This window comes from Pongo pygmaeus, chromosome X (genome assembly GCF_028885625.2).
Source record: "Pongo pygmaeus isolate AG05252 chromosome X, NHGRI_mPonPyg2-v2.0_pri, whole genome shotgun sequence".
NCBI classification, from domain to species: Eukaryota; Metazoa; Chordata; class Mammalia; order Primates; family Hominidae; genus Pongo; species Pongo pygmaeus.
In genome coordinates, this window is record NC_072396.2 from 104,332,108 (window position 1) to 104,353,205 (window position 21,098).

General features: G+C 38.9%; 1 protein-coding gene across 4 annotated transcripts in view; it reads right to left on the reverse strand.

Moving 5' to 3' along the window:
• The window catches only part of PCDH19 (protocadherin 19), a 125,519-nt gene that overhangs the window by 6,006 nt on the left and 98,415 nt on the right, over positions 1–21,098 (reverse strand). The window lies entirely within an intron of this gene.

A 21,098-nucleotide genomic window follows, 5' to 3' on the forward strand; every position in this document is an offset into this window, starting at 1 on the left:
CCTGGAAGATCTCAGCAGTTACAATTCATAATTATTGGGGAGAAATAGATTTATCTTTCCAGGTCAGGTTCACTAAGGGTTAAAGCTTCAATCTGGCTCTCAGAGAGGCTTACTGCACAGGCTTTACCAAGGCATGGACCCAGGGTTAATTTCTGCCTGTTACTGGAAAACTGTTAATCTCAATGTTTGTTTTATAGCCCTAGTTTTCCAGATCTATTTGTATTTATGTTACATTCTTACAAGAGGATGACCTAATGAAAATTTTAATCACATTGCACAATGCATCAAAATATGAGCAGCTTAACATTTACAGAAAATACATATATATATATACATATGTATATAGAATATATATATTTATGTTGTGACTTATTTTGCAGGGGGAAGATGTCTGCAATTCAGAGTCTTTTTTTTTTTTTTTTTTTTTTTTTTTTTTTTGCCTTTAAAATAAAATTTATTTTGCATATTTAAGGCATATCACATGATGTTATTGGTTAAATGTGGATAGTAAAATGGTTACTATGGAAAAGCTAATTACCATATCCATTGTCTCACATGGTTACCTTTGGTGTTTTTGTTTTTGTTTTTTGTGGCAAGAGAGCTAACATCTACTCATTTAGCAGATAGAGGAAGGGGCCATGACCTAAGAAAACCAGACAGCCTCTGGAAGATCGAAAAAGCAAAAGAAACGGATTCTTTCCTGGCATCTCCAACATGCCCTGCTGACAATTTAATTTAATCCTAGTAAAACTCGTTGGGACTTCTGGCTTCCTGAACTGTAAAATTACAAAGTTGTCTTTGTTTGAAGCCACTAAGGTTGTGATAATTTGTTATAGCAACAATAGGAAACTAATCCACCATCCAACAATGCATTTTGTTCAACATGATTTCATTTTGGTGAAAAATATTTTTCACGGGAAAAAATACTGGGAGAATATACATCGAAGGATGTCCCATATTTATCAATGAGTAAGATCTTGATTGTATCATTTTCTAGGTTTTCTATTATAGACATATATTTCTTCTATAAAAATAAATTTTTAAACAAGAAAATGTAGTTTCTGTGAATTTAGTCAAGATACTCAAATGTAATGATGAAATATATGTACTCTATATATTTTCTTTTTTTTTTTTTTTCTTTTATTATTATTATTATTATTATCATTATTATACTTTAGGTTTTATGGTACATGTGCGCAATGTGCAGGTAAGTTACATATGTATACATGTGCCATGCTGGTGCGCTGCACCCACCAACTTGTCATCTAGCATTAGGTATATCTCCCAATGCTATCCCTCCCCCCTCCCCCCACCCCACAACAGTCCCCAAAGTGTGATGTTCCCCTTCCTGTGTCCATGTGTTCTCATTGTTCAATTCCCACCTATGAGTGAGAATATGCGGTGTTTGGTTTTTTGTTCTTGCGATAGTTTACTGAGAATGATGATTTCCAGTTTCATCCATGTCCCTACAAAGGACGTGAACTCATCATTTTTTATGGCTGCATAGTATTCCATGGTGTATATGTGCCACATTTTCTTAATCCAGTCTATCATTGTTGGACATTTGGGTTGATTCCAAGTCTTTGCTATTGTGAATAATGCGGCAATAAACATACGTGTGCATGTGTCTTTATAGCAGCATGATTTATAGTCCTTTGGGTATATACCCAGTAATGGGATGGCTGGGTCGAATGGAATTTCTAGTTCTAGATCCCTGAGGAATCGCCACACTGACTTCCACAAGGGTTGAACTAGTTTACAGTCCCACCAACAGTGTAAAAGTGTTCCTATTTCTCCACATCCTCTCCAGCACCTGTTGTTTCCTGACTTTTTAATGATTGCCATTCTAACTGGTGTGAGATGGTATCTCATTGTGGTTTTGATTTGCATTTCTCTGATGGCCAGTGATGATGAGCATTTTTTCATGTGTTTTTTGGCTGCATAAATGTCTTCTTTTGAGAAGTGTCTGTTCATGTCCTTCGCCCACTTGTTGATGGGGTTGTTTGTTTTTTTCTTGTAAATTTGTTGGAGTTCATTGTAGATTCTGGATATTAGCCCTTTGTCAGATGAGTAGGTTGCGAAAATTTTCTCCCATTTTGTAGGTTGCCTGTTCACTCTGATGGTAGTTTCCTTTGCTGTGCAGAAGCTCTTTAGTTTAATTAGATCCCATTTGTCAATTTTGGCTTTTGTTGCCATTGCTTTTGGTGTTTTAGACATGAAGTCCTTGCCCATGCCTATGTCCTGAATGGTAATGCCTAGGTTTTCTTCTAGGGTTTTTATGGTTTTAGGTCTAACATTTAAGTCTTTAATCCATCTTGAATTGATTTTTGTATAAGGTGTAAGGAAGGGATCCAGTTTCAGCTTTCTACATATGGCTAGCCAGTTTTCCCAGCACCATTTATTAAATAGGGAATCCTTTCCCCATTTCTTGTTTTTGTCAGGTTTGTCAAAGATCAGATACTTGTAGATATGTGGCATTATTTCTGACGGCTCTGTTCTGTTCCATTGATCTATATCTCTGTTTTGGTACCAGTACCATGCTGTTTTGGTTACTGTAGCCTTGTAGTATAGTTTGAAGTCAGGTAGTGTGATGCCTCCAGCTTTGTTCTTTTGGCTTAGGATTGACTTGGCGATGCGGGCTCTTTTTTGGTTCCATATGAACTTTAAAGTAGTTTTTTCCAATTCTGTGAAGAAAGTCATTGGTAGCTTGATGGGGATGGCATTGAATCTGTAAATTACCTTGGGAAGGATGGCCATTTTCATGATATTGATTCTTCCTACCCATGAGCATGGAATATTCTTCCATTTGTTTGTATCCTCTTTTATTTCCTTGAGCAGTGGTTTGTAGTTCTCCTTGAAGAGGTCTTTCACATCCCTTGTAAGTTGGATTCCTAGGTATTTTATTCTCTTTGAAGCAATTGTGAATGGGAGTTCACTCATGATTTGGCTCTCTGTTTGTCTGTTATTGATGTATAAGAATGCTTGTGATTTTTGCACATTGATTTTGTATCCTGAGACTTTGCTGAAGTTGCTTATCAGCTTAAGGAGATTTTGGGCTGAGACAATGGGGTTTTCTAGATATACTATCATGTCATCTGCAAACAAGGACAATTTGACTTCCTCTTTTCCTAATTGAATACCCTTGATTTCCTTCTCCTGCCTAATTGCCCTGGCCAGAACTTCCAACACTATGTTGAATAGAAGTGGCGAGAGAGGGCATCCCTGTCTTGTGCCAGTTTTCAAAGGGAATGCTTCCAGTTTTTGCCCATTCAGTACGATATTGGCTGTGGGTTTGTCATAAATAGCTCTTATTATTTTGAGATACGTCCCATCAATTCCTAATTTATTGAGAGTTTTTAGCATGAAGGGTTGTTGAATTTTGTCAAAGGCCTTTTCTGCATCTATTGAGATAATCATGTGGTTTTTGTCTTTGGTTCTGTTTATATGCTGGATTACATTTATTGATTTGCGTATATTGAACCAGCCTTGCATCCCAGGGATGAAGCCCACTTGATCATGGTGGATAAGCTTTTTGATGTGCTGCTGGATTCTGTTTGCCAGTATCTTATTGAGGATTTTTGCATCAATGTTCATCAAGGATATTGGTCTAAAATTCTCTTTTCTTGTTGTGTCTCTGCCAGGCTTTGGTATCAGGATGATGCTGGCCTCATAAAATGAGTTAGGGAGGATTCCCTCTTTTTCTATTGATTGGAATAGTTTCAGAAGGAATGGTACCAGCTCCTCCTTGTACCTCTGGTAGAATTCGGCTGTGAACCCATCTGGTCCTGGACTTTTTTTGGTTGGTAAGCTATTGATTATTGCCACAATTTCAGCTCCTGTTATTGGTCTATTCAGAGATTCAACTTCTTCCTGGTTTAGTCTTGGGAGGGTGTATGTGTTGAGGAATTTATCCATTTCTTCTAGATTTTCTAGTTTATTTGCATAGAGGTGTTTGTAATATTCTCTGATGGTAGTTTGTATTTCTGTGGGATCGGTGGTGATATCCCCTTTATCATTTTTTATTGCATCTATTTGATACTTCTCTCTTTTTTTCTTTATTAATCTTGCTAGCGGTCTATCAATTTTGTTGATCCTTTCAAAAAACCAGCTCCTGGATTCATTTATTTTTTGAAGGGTTTTTTGTGTCTCTATTTCCTTCAGTTCTGCTCTGATTTTAGTTATTTCTTGCCTTCTGCTAGCTTTTGAATGTGTTTGCTCTTGCTTTTCTAGTTCTTTTAATTGTGATGTTAGGGTGTCAATTTTGGATCTTTCCTGCTTTCTCTTGTGGGCATTTAGTGCTATAAATTTCCCTCTACACACTGCTTTGAATGCATCCCAGAGATTCTGGTATGTTGTGTCTTTGTTCTCGTTGGTTTCAAAGAACATCTTTATTTCTGACTTCATTTCGTTATGTACCCAGTAGTCATTCAGGAGCAGGTTGTTCAGTTTCCACGTAGTTGAGCGGTTTTGAGTGAGATTCTTAATCCTGAGTTCTAGCTTGATTGCACTGTGATCTGAGAGACAGTTTGTTACAATTTCTGCTCTTTTACATTTATTGAGGAGATCTTTACTTCCAAGTATATGGTCAATTTTGGAATAGGTGTGGTGTGGTGCTGAAAAAAATGTATATTCTGTTGATTTGGGGTGGAGAGTTCTGTAGATGTCTATTAGGTCTGCTTGGTGCAGAGCTGAGTTCAATTCCTGGGTATCCTTGTTGACTTTCTGTCTCGTTGATCTGTCTAATGTTGACAGTGGGGTGTTAAAGTCTCCCATTATTAATGTGTGGGAGTCTAAGTCTCTTTGTAGGTCACTCAGGACTTGCTTTATGAATCTGGGTGCTCCTGTATTGGGTGCATATATATTTAGGATAGTTAGCTCTTCTTGTTGAATTAATCCCTTTACCATTATGTAATGGCCTTCTTTGTCTCTTTTGATCTTTGTTGGTTTAAAGTCTGTTTTATCAGAGACTAGGATTGCAACCCCTGCCTTTTTTTGTTTTCCATTTGCTTGGTAGATCTTCCTCCATCCTTTTATTTTGAGCCTATGTGTGTCTCTGCATGTGAGATGGGTTTCCTGAATACAGCACACTGATGGGTCTTGAGTCTTTATCCAATTTGCCAGTCTGTGTCTTTTAATTGGAGCATTTAGTCCATTTACATTTAAAGTTAATATTGTTATGTGTGAATCTGATCCTGTCATTATGATGTTAGCTGGATATTTTTTCGTTAGTTGATGCAGTCTCTTCCTAGTCTCGATGGTCTTTACATTTCGGTATGATTTTGCAGTGGCTGGTACCGGTTGTGCCTTTCCATGTTTAGCGCTTCCTTCAGGAGCTCTTTTAGGGCAGGCCTGGTGGTGACAAAATCTCTCAGCATTTGCTTGTCTGTAAAGTATTTTATTTCTCCTTCACTTATGAAGCTTAGTTTGGCAGGATATGAAATTCTGGGTTGAAAATTCTTTTCTTTAAGAATGTTGAATATTGGCCCCCACTCTCTTCTGGCTTGTAGGGTTTCTGCCGAGAGATCCGCTGTTAGTCTGATGGGCTTCCCTTTGATGGTAACCCGACCTTTCTCTCTGGCTGCCCTTAACATTTTTTCCTTCATTTCAACTTTGGTGAATCTGACAATTATGTGTCTTGGAGTTGCTCTTCTCGAGGAGTATCTTTGTGGCGTTCTCTGTATTTCCTGAATCTGAATGTTGGCCTGCCTTGCTAGATTGGGGAAGTTCTCCTGGATAATATCCTGCAGAGTGTTTTCCAACTTGGTTCCATTCTCCCCGTCACTTTCAGGTACACCAATCAGACGTAGATTTGGTCTTTTCACATAGTCCCACATTTCTTGGAGGCTTTGCTCGTTTCTTTTTATTCTTTTTTCTCTAAACTTCCCTTCTCGCTTCATTTCATTCATTTCATCTTCCAGGGCTGATACCCTTTCTTCCATTTGATCGCATCGGCTCCTGAGGCTTCTGCATTCTTCACGTAGTTCTCGAGCCTTGGTTTTCAGCTCCATCAGCTCCTTTAAGCACTTCTCTGTATTGGTTATTCTAGTTATACATTCTTCTAAATTTTTTTCAAAGTTTTCAACTTCTTTGCCTTTGGTTTGAATATCCTCCCGTAGCTCGGAGTAATTTGATCGTCTGAAGCCTTCTTCTCTCAGCTCATCAAAGTCATTCTCCGTCCAGCTTTGTTCCGTTGCTGGTGAGGAACTGCGTTCCTTTGGAGGAGGAGAGGTACTCTGGTTTTTAGAGTTTCCAGTTTTTCTGCTCTGTTTTTTCCCCATCTTTGTGGTTTTATCTACTTTTGGTCTTTGATGATGGTGATGTACGATGGGTTTTTGGTGTGGATGTCCTTTCTGTTAGTTTTCCTTCTAACAGACAGAACCCTCAGCTGCAGGTCTGTTGGAGTACCTGGCCGGCCGTGTGAGGTGTCAGTCTGCCCCTGCTGGGGGATGCCTCCCAGTTAGGCTGCTCGGGGGTCAGGGGTCAGGAACCCACTTGAGGAGGCAGTCAGCAGGTTCTCAGATCTCCAGCTGCGTGCTGGGAGAACCACTGCTCTCCTCACAGCTGTCAGACAGGGACATTTAAGTCTGCAGAGGTTACTGCTGTCTTTTTGTTTGTCTGTGCCCTGCCCTCAGAGGTGGAGCCTACAGAGGCAGGCAGGCCTCCTTGAGCTGTGGTGGGCTCCACCCAGTTCAAGCTTCCAGGCTGCTTTGTTTACCTAAGTGAGCCTGGGCAATGGCGGGCGCCCCTCCCCCAGCCTCGCTGCCGACTTGCTGTTTGATATCAGACTGCTGTGCTAGCGATCAGCGAGACTCTGTGGGCGTAGGACCCTCTGAGCCAGGTGCGGGCTATACTCTCCTGGGGCACCGTTTCCTAAGCCCGTCGGAAAAGCACAGTATTCGGGTGGGAGTGGCCCGATTTTCCAGGTGCCGTCTGTCACCCCTGGAAGGGGAACTCCCTGACCCCTTGCGCTTCCCCAGTGAGGCAATGCCTCGCCCCTGCTTCGGCTGGCGCACGGTGCGCTCACCCACTGACCTGCGCCCACTGTCTGGCACTCCCTAGTGAGATGAACACGGTACCTCAGATGGAAATGCAGAAATCACCCGTCTTCTGCGTCGCTCGCGCTGGGAGCTGTAGACCGGAGCGGTTCCTATTCGGCCATCTTGGCTCTAATCCAATTCAGAGTCTTACTTGGCATCAGTCTATATATAACACATCTTCCTTGTATACTTGTATTTCTATATTTTTGGTGTTTTTTGTTTGCTTCTTCATTGTTTTTAAAGAGTAAATGGCATAGCAAAGCAAGTACTGCTATGCCTCATTCATCAAAGGTTCTTTGGTGAAGGGGCACAAGGTAGAGGGCTCAAGGAATAATGGTTGAATTGGCTGTACATTTCATTGTTTGGAGGAAAGACATTAGAAGCCTGTTAAATATCAAGGACCTAATCCAAGCTAAATCCAGATTTCAACACAATTCTGGGCATGGCCCTTGACCTCATTTAAGCTACTTAAAAGCAAACTAAAGACAAGACCTCTTCAGTGTACCTGGACATAATTTGCCAATTTATCTTTAAGATGGACACTTTCATCCCCCTTTCAGTGCTGGGCAATGAAACACTCAGAATTTTGTACAGTGGAACCAAATAACAAATGAACAACATCGCAAACAGGGAAAGTGCCTTCCACCTAGATAGGACAATGTTTCTGCAAACTCCAGCTCAGTTCCACATCAAGCTGCATGGCCACTTCTGCAAAATGAAAGGTCTGTCAAGGCCCTTTTTCTGCCCCTTCCCTGCAAACTCTCTGTGTTGCCATCTGATACCCTGTTATCATTCAACATGCATGTACCTGGGAGGCAGAAAATATGAAAGTAAGGGAAGCATTTTGGGATATACTTCAGAAGCCCTTTGTGTAGACTAAACAGTATGAGTGGAAGAGTTAGCTGATCTACTTTTAATCAGTTTCCTCCAAATATAGTGCTTTCCACAGGAGGTCCCAGGATCCCTTCAGTAGAACAGAAGTCACATCTTTAGGGTTTCCCAGTAAGCTGTTTTTGCCTCTTCATCTCTTCCAAGGCCTATCTGGTAACTTTCCAAATAATACCTCTAAAAAATTAGTGAGAGTGTTTCAGGGTAGAGAGAGTAAGCAGGTGCAGGTGGGGGAAAAGTTCAATAAATTATTTCCATTTCTACAAATCAGAGTAAAAAATCCCTGGAAGCCAGCAAAAAAAATGTCCAGAAGGCTATAAGATCTCTGTCCTTTTTGTCCCTAACTGAAAGGCATAAAAGCATAAAGACCTAACCCTTGAGCCCTGAAACCATGGACATATGACCAACTAAGAAAAGAAAATCCCAGCCAAGATTAAGACTGATATTTCAGGCCACTTGCTCACACTTCTAGAGCAGAGCAGTAGTGAAGTACAATTGAGTAGAATCTGCCCAATGTCCTCAACATGAAGCTCTTATTTCTTTGAGTTTTTTAATATGAGATGACTGTCCTCTAATTTTGAGATTTAGTTTTTTTAACACCATTCAATAGGACAATACCACCCATGTGTCACCCTGAATCCAAGTACAATGCTCCTTCCCTATACTAGGCTGCCTCAAATGAACAGCATGAGGAGACTTGGATCCCCAGAATACAGGGAGGGAGAATAGAGAGCCCAGAGACAGACACCTCCAAGATCTTATAAATCTTGGAAGACCAGAGCAGGGAATTCAATCTTCTCTGAGGTTTCTCTGTATAGATAGTACTTGCCTTCAGCTGACCCACTGTCTAAATGAAACAATCACTGTTGGGAAAAGGGAAACGTAGACTAACTCAGGACACACCCAACAATGCAATCAGTCTAAGCCTCCCCACCAAGCTCAATGAGCCTACCTCAGCTCCATATGAGCTGGAACCATATGCAGTTTTCTCAGATTACTTATGTAAACTTATTATATGCACTGCCCTTCCTCATGCAAGTGAAGACTTGAATATAAGAGACTCTTTTACTCACAATGTCTCATCCTTGGCTTGGATCTGATACCTATATTTTTTTTAAGTCCTTACCAAGGGCACTGAGTTACTGTTTCTTATTTTTGTGTTTCAGATATTTTGTGACATTTTTGTCTATACAGTTACAATGAAGTCTAACTTACCTTAAATATGTTTATAGCCACTTTATGTATGAAATAAAAATTGTTAATATAGACAGGCAGGAAGAACATCTCTGCCCAGCACAGGGTAATTTACATTCATAAATATACTGCAGATGAATTACCTTTCAAAAATCAAAATTTCAGTTTAGTAAAGAAATCGTGTAGTAAATGTGAGAAAGTCACAATACAAAGCCCCTTAAAAATAGCAATGAAGACAGACCCGATGTAAAAAAATAAAAATTAAAAAGACTACTTCTGTAATTGTATAGGACTCGTAAAGATTATGTGCCAGCCCTCATGAAGTATAGTGGCTGGGAATGGAGCTATGAGACTAGAGAAGAACAATTTTGTAGCATCACAAACTGTCAAGGTGCTGGCTCCAGCTTATATAGAGAGGTGGGCTAACAATTCACTAATTTCCTGCTGAGATTCTTCTTATGAGCCTATTTGTGACCTGATACTTTGCTACATTTTTATCTGAAAGTTCTGACCTGAACCTAGGCAAAGCAAAATGTGGCATTCTAAAATCCATATATAGTTGTGGAAATTCATGTATAGATGAATGAAGGCAGGTGTCTTTAATTTAAACATACTCATGATGAGGGTTGACTGATGAATTTGTAAATTGGTTTTCCCTGCTTCTGAAGTTGTCCCTAGGATTTGCAAAAGAAACAAGAAAAACAGAGTGCATAAATTTGGAAAAGGAACACAAATCTTGAGACCAGAGAACTCCTTAGTTCAAAACAAATCTGATTATTTTAGACCATAAAAAATACAGAAAAAAGTGAAAGTTTCTTCAATCTACATAGTAGTAAGTATTTGGTGGTTGCAATTTGTCATCAGGAAACTTGGTGAGAGAATTCCAAAACCCCTGGCAAAAAAAAAAAAAAAAAAAAAAAAAAAAAAAATTAAAGCATCAGTCTTGCGAGGGTACAAGAGGCAAAAGAGGCAGTAAGGCAGTAATGACTAAGTCATGATAGATTAAGGAAGTAATTCAAACAGAAAAAGACCAAAATATGTTATTTTGTGCAGATAATAGCAAAACTTTATGCAGCAATTACTACTCTCCTCAGGACATGAAACTGCCATCTCCTCAGATGTGGGCAAACAATGTACTTCCACACTAGAAAGAGCCTACCCATGGTCCCCACCAAAGTAATAAAAGAAAATGATGAAAACATCATTTCAGGCTTTGCTAAAACTTTCCAAGTCCTGGTGGAATAGAAGAGCTAAGAGGCTCTGCTGGGTTTGTATAGATAATCCAGTCACAATGGATGTGTTCGATAATGCTGGCAGTTCTTTACTGTGATTCAGAGTTTGGGTGTATTAACTCAAAGATCCTAATGATCACAGACAAAAATCCAGCACTAAAATAGTTCAAGGTTACAGTTACAAGAGCAATATGTTTCCTCTTCAGAAATAATCTGCAATCAATGAAGCAGAAAGAAAAAAGTTAAAGTGAGTTCCAGTTCCTGAGAGCTCAAGTAGTTGGCTACTTCTAAGTGGCAGCAGTAATAGAACCAACAAGCAAGTGATGTGTATATCAGACAAGCTTCCTGAATTGTACTCTTATACATCTACTTAGTTTATTCTGCATCACCTCATGAACAAGACAATCTGTAACAAAAGCAGGGCCATTTTTTGTGAGATATAATGGAAGAGATTATGGCAATGATTATGAAGAAGTTTAGTGCTGTTAAAATTGGTCACATGTGCCTAATCAAGGAAACATAATTGTTGAGAAGTGCACCACCCACCCTTGACCTATCTAACTCCTACTCTATGAAGCAAAGATAACTAATTGCCTGCCAAATATCTTTATCTGTTTTTTGTTAAATAGAAACAAAGTCCCATTTCTGTTAGGGATGGCAATGTGCTCAGCTAAAAGAAACTACATTTCACAGGCTCCCTTGCAGACATGTAACATAAGATTGGACCAACGTTATAAAGCAAGATGTTAAGAAAATTCCTTAAAAGGGGAGAGCTGACTTAGGTAAGAGACTCTTTTGTCTTTATTCCTTCCTGCTTTGTCCTGTCTGGAATGGAGACACAATGACTGGTGCTGCAACGTCCGTCTGACTACTATGAGGCAACCCTGAAGATAGAAGCCATGTGCCTGTGGGTGGCAGAATAGAAAGATATAAGGACCTTGGGTTATTAAAGATATTGTAGAGCTACCCTCACCAGACTTGAACTTCTTTAATAAGAGGAAAAATAAATATCTCTTATTTAAGGCATTGATTTATTTTCTTTAGTAGGAGAGGAGCATCTTTATTACTAGCGGTTCAACACAATTCATGATTAATACATTATCCCTGAAGTCTCCATTTAAATTTCACTTCCCCAGGGAGTCCTTCTGTGATCCTTTAGACTAAGGTAGATCTCATAGCACTTCCCTTTTATAACATTCATCACACGCGTAATTACAGTTGACCCTTGAACAACATGGGTTTGAAACTGCATGGGTCCACTTACATGTAGGTTTTTAAAAATAAATATGGTCAGCCCTCTGTATCTGCAGGTTCTGCATCTGCCACAAAATGTGAATAGAAAATACAACATCTGTGGGATGCAAAACCCTCAGATTTGTAGGGTCGCCTTTTCATTTATCCACAGGTTCCACCAGATTCCCCAGGGCAAACTGCAGGACTTGAGCATGCACAGATTTTCGTATCCTCAGGAGTCCTGGAACCAAACCTCCATGGATGCCAAGAGACAACTGTACTTGTTTCATGTCTATATTTTCTGCTACCTTTTAAGCTCTGGATGAGCAAAGATTACATCTATCTCAACCTAGCAAAGAGTCCAGCACAGAGCTGTCAATTAAACTGTCAATAATAGTTTAATTTAATTGAATGAAAAATGCACAGAAAGAAGGAAGAATATTGGTCAATGCCCCAGATACTGTCCCACCCCAGATACTGTGCAACTCCTAAAAGTGGAAATAACTATTTTATCATAAACACTACAGAAACCTACAAAGTAAACTATGTAGGCTTTGTCAGAGGCGTAAAGTAAATTTAGAACTTGAGAAACATTAAGTGTCCTCTTAGCCTCTGTGTGGTTTCCTGCACACTATATACAGGTGTTAGAGAGATCTAGTACCCTCTAACATCCCATTGAAAATACATTTGCCATAGACCTGCAAGTTTTCTATACTAACAATAGTTAATAGTGCTCTCTCCTGCACTATTATCAATCCCATCTCTGTAACTTAACAAGGAAAGTAAAGCAGGAACGGGCTCAATGGAAAAGAAAGGAAGGAAATGGAAGAAGGAAGGAAGGAAGGAAGGAAGGAAGGAAAATATTACCAAGGCTTTAGGCATTTTATTTTGGTTTTGATATGTTTGATATCTTGAGGATTGGGCTTATTTGAGTGTTTAGATATCATATGGAAAATATCTGTTATGTATCTAGCAAAAATTCAATATGAGCATAATGACAACTTCCTAGAGCCCTCCCAGGCTGTAATGTTGCAGGGGGTTTACAGTTATATTCTAAAGTAAAATTTTAGCAAAAAAAAGATGGAATTCCATCTGTAAAGCATTCAAGGGAACACCAGTGAAGGCTGAGGTATCTGTGGACACTCATGAACCAATGATACCAAGCTATCCTGTAATCACTCTATGTGACAAGAAGCACATCACAAATTACACTACAAACAACTACTTGGCTCTTTCTCACTCCCTTCTTCCCTTTTTTTCAGCAATTTTCTCCACTTTTGGTTGCTCCCTAACACTTTCTTTTTGTTCTCCTGTTCCCTAGCCTCCTCCTTGTTAGCAGCCCTCCCCTACAACACTATGGAATGACAGATAGACATTAGGCAGAAGGGAAAGGATGCCAGCACTGATTGGCATTCAAAACACCTATGTGGTGTTACCTGACAGATGCCAAAGAAGTGCTATCCAAGAACCAGCCCTTGTAGCATGGAGAAAAATTTCCACATTTTTCATTCATCTGGATACATGCATTAAAAAATGCCTGTTAAAATAAGATGATCCAGCATCCACCCTATAGTACTGCAGCTGATACACTCTTGAAAGCACCACCTCCTGGCTGGAGGCCAACCAACACAAAGCCAGTGCACTAAACGAAAATACAGCCAAGGACCCTCACAGAGTCCACTTCACTCTCCTGCTACCTCCACTGGAGCAGGTGCCAATATCCAGGGCTGAAAGACCTGAAGACAGATCATGTCACAGGACTCTTTGCAGACACTCCCCAGTACCAGCCCATAGCCCAGTAGCTCCACTGGGTGGCTACACCCAGAAGAGAAATAACAATCACTGCAGTTCGGCTCTCAGGAATCCCCATCCCTAGGGGAAGGGGGAGAACACCACGTCAAGGGAGCACCCCATGGGACAAAAGAATATGAACAGCAGCCCTTGAGTCCTAGATCTTCCCTCTGACACAGTCTACACAAATGAGAAGGAAGCAGAAAAAGTATTCTGGTAATATAACAAAACAAGGTTCTTTAACACCCCCAAAAGATTACACTAGCTCACTAGCAATGGATCCAAACCAAGGAGAAATTTCTGAATTGCCAGAAAAAAAAATTCAGAAGGTCAATTACTAAACTAATCAAAGCGGCTCCAGAAAAAGGTGAAGTCCAACTTAAAGAAATCAAAACCATGACACAAGATACGAAAGGAAAAGTCTTCAGTGAAATAGATAGCATAAACAAAAAACAATCACAACTTCTGGAAATCAAGGACACACTTAGAGAAATACAAAATGCACTGGAAAGTCTCAGCAATAGAATTGAACAATAGAAGAAAGAACTTCAGAGCTCAAAGACAAGGATTTTGAATTAACCCAATCTGTCAAAGAAAAAGAAAAAGAATTTTAAAAAATGAACAAAACCTCCAAGAAGTTTGGGACTATGTTAAGCATCCAAACCAAAGAATAATGGGTATTCCCAAGGAAGAAGAGAAATCTAAAAGGTTGGAAAACACATTTGAGGGAATAACCAAGGAAAACTTCCCCAGCCTTGCTAGAGATCTAGACATCCAAATACAAAGAGCTCAAAGAACACCTGGGAAATTCATTGCAAAAAGATCATCACCTAGGCACATAGTCATCAGGTTATCTGAAATCAAGACGAAGAAAAGAATCTTAAGAGCTGTGAGGCAAAAGCATCAGGTAACCTATAAAGGAAAACCTATCAGAATAATAGCAGATTTCTCAGCAGAAACCCTACAAGCTAGAAGGGATTGGGGTCCTATTTTTAGCCTCCTTAAATGAAACAATTACCAGCCAAGAATTTTGTATCCAGTGAAACTAAGCTTAATAAATGAAGGAAAGATACAGTCTTTTCCAGACAAATGCTGATAGAATTTGCCACTACCAAGCCAGCACTATATGAACTGCTAAAAAGAGCTCTAAATCTTGAAACGAGTCCTTGAAATACATGAAAATAGAACCTCCTTAAAGCATAAATCTCACAGGAACTATACAACAATAACACAATAAAAAAAGGTATTCAGGCAATAATTTGCACAATGAATAGAATAGCACCTCACATCTCAATACTAATGTTGAATGTAAATGGCCTAAATGCTCCACTTAAAAGATACAGAATGGCAGAATGAATAAGAGTTCACCAACCACGTTTCTGCTGTCTTCAGGAGACTCAACTAACACATAGGGACTCACATAAACTTAAGGTAAAGGGGTTAGAAAAAGATATTCCATGCAAATGGACACCAAAAGAAAGCAGGAATAGCTATTCTTATATCAGACAAATTTTAAAGCAACAGCAGTTTAAAAAGACAAAAAAGGACATTACATAATGATAAAAGGTCTATTCCAATAGAAAAAAAATAGTCACAATCCTAAATATATACGCACTTAATGCTGGAGCTCCCAAATTTATAAAATAATTACTACTAGACCTAAGAAATAAGATAGATGGCAACACAACAATAGTGGGGGACTTTAATAGTCCACTGACAGCACTAGACAGGTCATCAAGACAGAAAGCCAACAAAGAAACAATGCACTTAAACTATAACCTACAGCAAATGGACTTAACAGGTATTTACAGAACATTATACCCAACAACTGCAGAACATACATTCTATTCACCAGCACATGGAACATTCTCCAAGACAGACCATATGATAGGCCACAAAACAAGTCTCAGTAAATTTAAGAAAATCAAAATGATATCAAGTACTCTCAGACCACAGTGGAAAAACTGGAAATCAACTCTAAAAGGAACCTTCAAAACCATGCAAATACATGGAAGTTAAATAACCTGCTTCTGAATTATCATTGGGTCAACAATGAAACCAAGATGGAAACTGAAAAATTCTTTGAACTGAATGATAATAGTGACACAACCTATCCAAACCTCTGGGATACAGCAAAAGCGGTGCTAAGAGGAAAGTTCATAGCATTAAATGCCTACATTAAAAAGTCTGAAAAGGCAAAAATAGACAATCTAAGGTCACACCTCATGAAACTGGAGAAACAAGAACAATCCAAATGCAAACCCAGCACAAGAAAAGAAATAACCAAGATCAGAGCAGAACTAAATGAAATTGAAACAAAAGAAATAATACAAAAGACAAATAGAACAAAAACCTGGTTCTTTGAAAAAAATGAATAAAACTGATTGACCAAGATTAACCAAGAAAAGAAGAGAGAAGATCCAAATAAGCTCAATCCGAAACAAAATGGGAGATATTACTACTGATACCACAGAGAAACAGAAGATTATTCAAGGCTACTATGAACACCTTTATGTGCATAAACTAGAAAACCTACAGGAAATGGATACATTCCTGGAAATATACAACTCTCCTAGATTAAACCAGGAAGATATAGAAACTCATAACAGACCAATAATGAGCAGTGAGATTGAAATGGTAATAAAACAATTGTCAACAAGAGTCAGACAGATTCATAGCTGAATTTCATCAGATATTCAAAGAAGAATTGGCACCAATCCTATTAACACTATTCCACAGGACAGAGAAAGAGGGAATCCTCCCTAAATCATTCTATGAAGCCAGTGTCATCCTAATACCAAAACCAGGGAAGGACATAACAAAAAAAGAAAGCTACAGACCAATATCCCTGATGAACACAGATACAAAAATCCTCAACAAAATACTAGCTGACCGAATCCAACAGCATATCAAAAAGATCATCCACCATGATCAAGTGAGTTTCATACCAGGGATGCAGGGATGGTTTAACATATGCAAGTCCATAAATGTGACACATCACACAAAATTTAAAACAAAAATCACATGATCATCTCAATGGATTCAGACAAAGCATTTGACAAAATCCAGTATCCCTTTATGATTAAAACCCTCAGCAAAATCAGCATAGAAGGGACATACCTCAAGGTAACAAGAGCTGTCTATGTCAAACCCACAGCCAATATTATACTGAATGGGGAAAAGTTGAAAGCATTCCCCCTGAGAACTGAAACAAGACAAGGATGCTCACTTTCACCACTTCTATTCAACAAATTACTGGAAGTCCTAGCCAAAGCAATCCAACAAGAGAAAGAAATAAAGGGCATCTAAATTGGTAAAGAGGAAGTCAAACTGTCACTGTTTGCTGATGATATGATCGTGTATCTAGAAAACCCTAACAAGTTATCCAAAAAGCTCCTTGATCTGGTAAATGAATTCAGCAAAGTTTCAGGATACAAAATCAATGTACACAAATCAGTAGCACAGCTATACACCAACAGCAACCACACTGAGAATCAACAAGAACTCAACCTCTTTTACAACAGATGCAAAATAACAATAATAATAATAAGGAATATACTTAAGGAGGTGAAAGAACCCCTACAAAGAAAACTATAAAACACTGCTGAAAAAAATTATAGATGACACAAACCAATGGAACCATATCCCATGCTCATGGAGGGGTAGAATCAATATTGTGAAAACGACCATACAGCCAAAAGCAATCTACAAGTTCAATGCAATTCTCATCAAAACACCACCATTATTCTTCACAGAACTAGAAAAAACAATCCTAAAATTCATATGGAACCAAAAAAGAGCCCACACAGCCAAAACAAGACTAAACAAAAGAACAAATCTGGAAACTTCAGATTACCTGACTAGAACTATACTATAAGGGCATAGTCACCAAAACAGCATGATACTGGTATAAAAATAAGTACGTAGGCCAATGGAACAGAATAGAGAACCCAGGAATAAAGGTAAATACAGCCAACTGATCTTCAACAAAGCAAACAAAAACAAAGTGGGGGAAAGACACTCTATTCAACAAATGGTGCTGGGATCATTGACAAGTCACACTTAGAAGAATGAAACCGGATCTTCATCTCTCATCTTATACAAAAATCAACTCAAGGTGCATCAAGGACTTAATTCTAAGACCTGCAACCATAAAAATTCTAGAAGGTAACATCAGAAAAACTCTTACAGACATTGGCTTAGGCAAAGACTTCATGACCAAGAACCCAAAAGCAAACACAGCAAAAACAAACATAAATAGATGGGACTTAATTAAAGCTTCTGCACAGCAAAAGAAATAATCAGCAGAATAAACAGACAACCCACAGAGAGGGAGAAAATCTTCACAATCTATACATTTGACAAAGGACTAATATCCAGAATCTACAAGGAACTAAGACAAATCAGCAAGAAAAAAACCAACAATTCCATCAAAAAGTGGGCTAAGGACATGAATAGATAATTCTGAAAAGAAGATATACAAATGGCCAACAAGCATATGAAAAAATGCTCAACATCACTAATTATCAGGGAAATGCAAATCAAAACCACAATGTCGTATCACCTTACTCCTGCAAGAATGGCCATAATAAAAAAAATAATAAATGTTGGCATGGATGTGGTGAAAAGGGAATACTTTTACACTGTTGGTGGGTATGTAAACTAGTACAACCACTATGGAAAACAGTGTGGACATTCCTTAAATAACTAAAAATGTATCTATTTGATCCAGCAATCCCACTACTAGGTATCTAAAAGAAGTCCTTATATGGAAAAGGCACTTGTATACTCATGTTTATAGCAGCACAATTTGCAATTGCAAAAATATGGAACCAGCCCAAATGCCCAGCAATCAATGAGAGGATAAAGAAAATGTGATGCGCGCACACGCGCACACACACACACACACACACACCATGGAAATAGTACTCAGCCATAAAAAGGAACAAAATAATGGCATATGCAGCAACCTGGATAGAATTGGAGACTATTATTCTAAGTGAAGCAACTCAGGAATGGAAAACCAAACATTATGTGTTCTCGCTAATAAGCGGGAGCTAAGCTATGAGGACGCAAAGGCATAAGAATAATACAATGGACTTTGGAGACTCAGGGGGAAGGGTGAGAGGAGGGTGAGGGATAAAAGACTGCACATTGGGTAGAGTGTACACATCTTGGGTGATGGGTACACCAAAATCTCAGAAATCACCACTAAAGAACTTATTCATGTAACCAAACACCACTTGTTCCACAAAAACTATTAAAATAAAAAATAAATTAACAAAAAATGTTTAGAAGAGGCACTGTTATCGAACTGAGATTATCAGATTTTTTTGGATCACATAACAGAGCCCTGAATAAGGGTATCCAGGATAAGAGAGTTTTGATGGGGTTAAAAACACTAGAAATGTCTGGATGTGGAGATGCCTCAGGAAGGATGAAGGATGGGGATGGGGTGTGGGAACAAAGTTCCTGAGACTGGCAAAGGGATGTTGCCAAAAGAGAAGACAGAAGAAAAAAGGCCAGCCCTGATTAGCATAACTTGGCATTTTCAGTGTGGCTGACAAAACAGCAGAAATTCTGCAAAGTTTAGTTTTAGTTTGAGATAGGGAGAATGGCTGAAAAGACTGATGAACCCCAATCTCGTCCTAGACCATTTGACAGATCAGCATCAGTTAGCAAATGTCTCCCAATATTCGGCCTCTGTGATGCCAAATGGCACATAGGCCTCTCCCATCATTCACAGGCTATGCACCTGAAATTCACTTAACTCCCAGTGCAACATGAAAATAGATTAAAAAGATGCCCCTTTCAGAATTCAAAGCAATTGAATTATCTTCAATGGAATCTTTAGTGCTGAGCTTGTCAAACAGACAAAGTTAAAACATATTGAAGTATAAGTGCTTGAGAATTTAATATTTATGATAGATGAGAGTGTGGCGTGTACAGTCACACAATCCAAGTTGCAATTTGGGCAATCACAACAGTTCCTGGAGTTTTCATTTTTGTACTGGGGCTCGATTCAATTCAATCCATGAAGAAGAGATTTCAAGATGTATATAAGTATAAATCATTTGTGCTAATGCATGGGGAGCAAGGAAATCAAGCAAAAGGCTGCCTGGAAAATTGAGACTAAGAAATAAGAGGTGCTGACAGTGACTGAGATAAGCAGAGATTGACTAGACTGAAATCTTTGTATTTTGGCTTCTGTGATGGAGAAAATAATCTGACAAAGTGCTGGACTTCATCTAGGTGCTTATAAACCATTTGAAAAAGCAATTTTACAAGTACATATGAGGTGACACAGAAGGCCAATGAACTATTCCCCAAAAGGTAGAACACTGAGATACTACAACTCTGAACAACATAGGACCGTTTTTGAAAGTTTCATATAAAGATGCCCACAGAATTAAGTCCCTCAAACCTATATTAGTGGGATACCTACAACATCTTGTCACTTCTCTGAAGAGTTCAAATCAGTTATTTGACTTGGTGTGGATTAAAAAGTCAGATGTATTCTACATGCAGTTATACATCTAGGATGACAGAGCCCTTACACAAAAAATGAATACATAATAAAAAAATTAAAAAAAAACTTCTTTAGAGACAAGGTCTCACTCTTGCCCAAGCTGGAGTACAATAGTGCAATCACAGCTCATTGCAGCTTCCAACTCCTGGACTCCAACAATTCTCCTGGCTCGGTCTTCCAAGTAGCTGGGACTGCAGGCAGGTGCCTGGCTAATTAAAAAAAAAAATTAGAGGCAGAACCTCACTATGTTGCTCAGGCTGGTCTCAAAATCCTGGACTCAAAGGATCCTCCCACTTCAGCCTCAGGAGTAGCAGGGTTTACAGGAGAGAGACACTGCGCCCAGTCACAGAGCCTATCACACTTAAAGAGTAGTTCTGAACCTAAAGTTATCTCCAACTTGGTTTCACTCCTTCATGGAAAATAAGGAAACTGCTAGCAGATCATCAGCTTGTGAAGAAGCCACTTTTATGATGGTCATGAGCTTCTAGGAGAATACATAGTGAAGATGGAACACATAAGACTGACACAGAAAGCAAGAGTAGACAGAGCACGTTGGCCAAGAGAAAAATCTTCCCTTTTCTAATGAAAACTTACTGTTGAATGGAACAAAAAAGGCACTGAGCAGCTGGTGTTCCCCTTAACAGGAACTGACACTTCCTTCAGTCAAGTCCCAGGACATTCAGTTTTGTAGAACAGGCCATACTATACATGAGTCAATGAAAAATGTTGCAACTGTAACTTCTAAATTCCTTAAAGGTTCTTGACTACCAAAACGTTCCTAGGACTGGGTGGGGAAGCTAAGAAACAGCATTAGTAAATCTCCAATCACTTCTTCCACATTTGGAAAATAAAGAGCTCAGTAAACCAATCACTGTCTCTTGTAATGATTCAAAGAGATAGTGTGTGTGTTTTGTCATCAGCTGGGTATCACTAGAAATGGTCATTGGAAACAAATATATATTAATTAATATATATTAGCTACCTGGGATGGACTATTCATTACCAATAGAGGCGTCATAAAAAAGTCTAGCATTATCTTGATGTTTCAGTGTAACTTCGGGAACCATCTGGAATACTGTAGTTGTGATGACACTGCTTCTGGGTACAGCAAACAGCACCATCATTAAAAAAATTCATTTCAAATATCTTTCTGGAAGCTAATAAATTTTACAGCAGTTTTAATCCTTCCTCGTT